Consider the following 6000-nt stretch of genomic DNA (forward strand, 5'->3'; position numbering starts at 1 on the left):
TGAAGTAATGACACTGTTCAAACTGTCAGCATTTCTGGTGTCCCACCAAGAGAACCGCTGTCAAAACTGTTACCGGTCGAGAGAGATGGCTGGAAATTTCAACATGTGTTTGTGATTTAGAAATGTTTTCATTATTAGGAAAAAGATATGCTATCAAAATTAAGATTATATAGAATTTGTGCTCCAGAGTGAGTAACAGTAAAACATTCCAAACACACATCAGACGGTAGGACAGTATTTCCCTGTTTGGCAGAAAGCAGCCTCTGTTTTTCTAAATGTTGATGTGGTGACTTGACTGTTCCCAATAGAGGGAATCAGAACATTAGCATCCTGTCAAGCAGACCAGTAGATAAACCATTCTAGGACAGAGTAGAAAGTCCACAAATACTGTTTGTCTCTCTCCAGAGGGACTGATGTTATTATTAAAAGATGTGCACGGAAACATTGAACCATTCATCGGTGCAGTTACAAATGATCATTGGGACAGTAGCTAAAATGCTTGACATTTGTTACCAGTTTCTTCACAGACAACCAGAGGATGAAAGAGAGGAGAGGAGGAAAGGTGAGCCCGTCTTCCTATCGCAAAGGTCTGCCTGAAACTGTTTGAGAGGTCTTGTAACAAAAACTCTGTTCCTTGGAAAATGTACCCTAGTTGGTTTATGCAGAGCATAGGTGTCTTGAGATGATAAAAAAATCTTTCACATCTTCCACCCTAACTTTCTTCATGGCACGCTTTTCTGCCATCTGTGAGTACAATATAAATTCACCCCCTCTATCCGTCTGTCTTGCTCCTACTCATCTCCTCAACACCTAACCCATCGTAAAAACTTCAAAGTGCAGTTACAAGTGATCACTGGGACTAAAATGCTTGACATTTGTTACCAGTTTCTCCATAGACAACCAGATGATGAAGATAGCAACTAAAATGTTATTGTTTGGTCGTATGATGAGGACACTTTGCATTTTTGTTCATTAAAATCCTGCAAAATACAACGAAAGCAGAAGTTCAGTTGGATGTGTTGTTACAACCTCCGTCAGTTTGAGCGTCTGTTCCATCTAGATTGTGGACGCAGCACGCAGATCATGTAGGACTGCTGGGTATGGAACCTTATCAAGCAACAATTAACTATGCAGAATATCCTGTTTGTTAAAACAGTATCCCTGATCAGAGGAAAAAGAAATGAGGTCAGACCAGTGGTTGAATCACTGCTGAAACGAGGAGTCATTGTGTGTCTCCAAACAACACCCCAATAAAAACCCCATTCAGTAAAAAAAAAAAAAAAAAAAAAACAACAGTGGCTCAGTAATTCAGAGATGGTTCAGTTTTAAAGTATCAGATGAGTAACAGAGTCACGTTATATGTAGGGAGTGCTTTAAACAAGATACAGGCAAGAGCTGACGCACAACTAATCTTTACACCACCTAAAACAGTGGAGCAAACTGCAGTACGGAGTGATTACTGTCTGTCAGAGTAGAAAAAGAGTGAGAAAATGTATATTGAGTTGAAATTCTGTTTCTTGTAAAGCTGTAAAGCTGATGATTGTATTTGTTTCTTAAACTAAGCACTTTATTTTGTTCTTTCTTTGTTCTTATATAATGCCGCTCTTACAAGGGGTTGTCATATTTTGTTCTTTGGTAATGTTTCTGTGGATTTGTTAGAAAGGGGAAGAAAATCTGTATTTGCAAATCATGTAAAACAGTGGTGCAAACTGCAGCACGGAGTGTGTAAAGCTGTGCGCATTACTGTCTGTCAGAGTAGAAAAAGAGTGAGAAAATGTATACTGAGTTGAAATTCTGTTTCTTGTGCAGCTGGTTGAGACTGATCAGAAAAGAAATTGCTACAGGAGAAGGTATGTAAAGCTGATAATTGTATTTGTTTCTTAATCTAAGCACTTTATTTTGTTCTTTCTTTGTTCTTATATAATGCTGCTCTTACAAGGGGTTGTCATATTTTGTTCTTTGGTAGTGTTTCTGTGGATTTGTTAGAAAGGGGAAGAAAATCATGTAGGATTGCTGGCTGTGGAACCTTATCAAGCAAGAATTAACTATGTGAAATTTCCTGTTTGAGTTAAACAGTATCTCTTATCAAAGGAAAAAGAACTGGGGATCAGGCCAGTGGTTCAATCATTGCTGAAACGAGGAGTGTCATGTCTGTCTCCAAACAACACACCGATAAACCCCATTTTGAAACCAGGAACAAAGAAGTACAGATTTGCACAGGAAAAATAAATAAATGTCAGCGTCATTCCTTTAACTGCGGTTGTACCAGATGTTAATGCTATCTTAGTATCAGTAGCAGCCATAGTGAAATGGTACACAGTTGTGTATTTGTATTCTGCTGTACACAGGAATACATAGGATTTGTTTAGTTTCACCTTCTGTGACCAACAACATCGCTTTACAAGATTAACGTTGTTTGTTTTTTTTTCAGACAGTCCAACCGTCTCCGCTGCAGCTGTGAGACAGCAGCTTTCAAAGCTGACATGACCTGCTGACTCGGTTTTGTTTGGCGTACATCGACAACATCATTATTGTCTCTTATACAGAAAATTGAATTTGAGTTTGAGAAAATTATCAACCAGTTATTCTGTTTTTATTCAAGCGCGTGTCTACGCTTCCTGATTAAGTTTGTGTGGCTTTATTTTGAATATTTAGAATGAGACTCTGTCTTTGAATGATTTTACTATTCATTTATACCTTTTCTTGTATTTTATACACTTTTTTAAAAACCTTCCCTCCTTTTGAGTTGTATTTTCAGATCTATATATTAGAACTTGGGTGGATGTGAAGGTTTTCCAGTGATCACGTTAACTGGGAAATATCAGAGAATTTCACGATGCTTATCACAAAGGACACGACATGTTTCAGAGTTTTGAGAGCAGTAACTTAAAATTTCAAGTTAGGAGCAGATTTGGTTATCTTCAGGTCACAAATAGTAACACTTTTGATTATTTGCTTTACATGTTAAGATGAAACCTGAGTTTCTTGTTTAGATCATAATTTTTAGGTTCACCTCTGGAGAGCTTTAAAAAGGTCATATAACCATCTAAAGTGCTACAGACACCCGGACATATCTGTTTGTAGTAAAATGTAATATCTAACAGACTGTTTGAAAATTGTATGATTGAAAAATGTTAATGAGTCTTTTTTCCCTTTCTGCAGCTCCGGCTCATAGAATGAACCTTCGATCGCTTCGCCGTCATAATCTTATACACGCGGAGTACGCGGAATGCATTCTGACACCGTAAATACTTTGTTCGTGAAACTCTGTTCGTATTTTTTTTTATCGAAGACCCCTCGCAACTTGGATATTCTGACAACATCGCCGACCTTAAATCCTGTCTTTATTTATTTTTTTCTCTTATCTCGTGGTGTAGGAGTACCGTACAGATTGTGAAACACTTGAAGGCCCTTACTCACATCAACCGGGCACATTTTTATACTGCTGTGGTGAGTGTTGTTATAGCTTTTTACTAAGTCTGGTAGGACTTCCACGCACCGTCTAGTGTTCTTAGCAGTGAAATATCTCCACATTCTGGTCTTTAACGTTCGGTTAAATCTTTCAACCACGCTCAAAGGTGAGCCCGTCTTCCTATCACAAAGGTCTGCCTGAAACTGTTTGAGAGGTCTTGTAAGAAAAACTCTGTTCCTTGGAAAATGTATCCTAGCCGGTTTATGCAGAGTATAGGAGTCTTGAGATGATAAAAAGTCTTTCACATCTTCCACCCTGACTTTCTTTCCCGTCTCATCTTGAACCGCTTTATGAAGCCGCTCTACCCCACCGAAACTACCAGGATGACTCGGCTTGTAATATAACCTCTTCATGACACGTTTCTCCGCCATCTTCAGGTACAATATAAATTCACCCTCCTCTAACCGACTGTCTGACTCCTTCTCATCCCTTCAGATGTGTCAACACCTAACCCGTCGTAAAAACTTCAAAAGACCTCAGACGGAAGGAAGTTTGGGGGGGGGGGGGGGACAAATGCGCAGTGGACATACGCTGGACAAATGGTGGACAAATGGCAAGGGGAGGGGTTTATTGGGGGGCCATAAATCTTTCGTTTGACATATAATATCCTATCTGTCTCTCTGATGCAGCGTGACCGCTGTCCAGCAAGGCCTGGAAGAACTCCAAAACTAACGCAGGAGACCTGGTCCAGACCCCTCTATGTGAAGAGCTGCCACTTAGACCTGTAGGCCTTGACAGTATAGGGGGCCCTGGCACTCTGGACATTCAGTCCGCGCCGACGTTTAGAGCCAAAGGCACATGTTGCGCTCTCAGAGAGGACAGGTGTCGGTCCGCCCACAGCAGGATCTCTGCCGCTTTGTGATGAAGAGAAGTAGACCGCGTCCCCCGCTGTCTGTTCAGGTACGCGACCACCGCGGTGTTGTCCGTCCTGACGAGCACATGGCTGCCCTGCAGCCTGGTCTGGAAGTGAAGCAGCACCAGCTGCACCGCTGTCATCTCCAGCATATTGATGTGAATGGGCGTGGAGTCCCAGGCACTGCCCACCACAAGGTGGCCCAGGGTGCCTCCCCATTCTGCGAGAGACGCATCCGTGAACACTTCGATGTGATGCAACACACAGCCCATGGGAACTCCTCGCCGAAGAAAAGCAGGATCCATCCAGAAGAGGAGATCCTGACGCGCCCAGGCTGGGATCGGGACCTTCTTGTGCTCGTCCCGTTTCCTCAAGAGGCAGAGGCGGCAGAACCACCGTTGGAGCCTGCGCATGTGCAGAAGGCCCAAGCAAGCCACAGGATGGGCCGCAGCCATGAGACCTAGGAAAGTTCTGATCCGGTGGACCCGGGCTGCGGGCACCGCGATCAGGGACCTCAGGGTCGAATGGAGAGACAGCCCGCCTCTCCACAGAGAGGCGGGCTGTAATGGTCAGAGTGTCCAGCTCCAGCCCCAGATAAGCCATCTGCTGAGCTGGGACGAGCACGCTCTTGTCCCGGTTCACCACGAACCCCAAGAGTTGGATGTGGTGGAGGACCTAGGCTGCATGCTCCAGTGCCTCCTGATATGAGGGTGCTAGAATCAGCCAGTCGTCGATGTAGGTGAGGATCCTCAGACCACGACGACGGAGGGGCTGCAGCGCAGCTTCTACACACTTGGTGAAGGTGCGCGGAGTGAGGGAGTAGCCGAAAGGGTTCCAGTTGTATTGAAAATACCGGTCTCCCACGGCAAACCTGAGGAAGCTCCTGTGCCTCCTCAGAATGGGGATGTGGAGTAGGCGTCCGTGAGGTCGACCAAGGTCATCCAGTCACCGGGACGGACGCTCTCCAGGAGGTGTCTGACCGTCATCATACAGAACCTCCAGGTGGCCACATGAGCGTTTAGGACCCGCAGATCCAAAATGGGTCTCATTCCTCCGCTCTTCTTGGGAAGCAAGAAGTAGGGGGGAGGTAAAAAGCCCGAATGGGCCTCCTCCGCATTCAGCTCCGTTACTGCGCCTCGGCGTAGGAGCGAGGACACCTCTGTGTTGAGAGCGGCCGCCCCCGCAGGGCATGCGAGCCGCGTTCAAAGGATCCCGTTGAAAGGAGGCGGGTGACACGCGAACTGTAGGGCATAGCTGCATCTCAGCATCCTGGCCAGCCAGAGTGAGAGCGGTCCTAGCATCGCGCACCATGTCTGGAAATGGAGCGTCAGCGGCTGTACCACGACCATGGCCGAAGGGGGCGGCCCACCCGTCCTCCCGGCCTCAGGAGACGGGGGGCCCCCAGCGAAAGAGCTGCGAACGGGGGGTCCCGAGAAGCGGCGTGAGTGGCCGCTTCGGGGCCGCACACCAGAGCTTTGCCGAAGCTGAAGCCGGCAGAGGCGGCATGATCCCGGGGCATCTGGGGCCGCTAGCCTCGCCAGAGTTGCCGGGACCAGAGTGCGCAGCGGCGTGGACGCGGGCCAGCATAATCACAGTGCTCTGAAGGCTCCACTGTGCTCTTGCAGGCGGGGAGCGCAGTTCGGGGCGCTTACGGGCTGATAGAAAGTCACGGGCA

Source organism: Salarias fasciatus, chromosome 8, assembly GCF_902148845.1.
Source record: "Salarias fasciatus chromosome 8, fSalaFa1.1, whole genome shotgun sequence".
Taxonomy (NCBI): Eukaryota; Metazoa; Chordata; class Actinopteri; order Blenniiformes; family Blenniidae; genus Salarias; species Salarias fasciatus.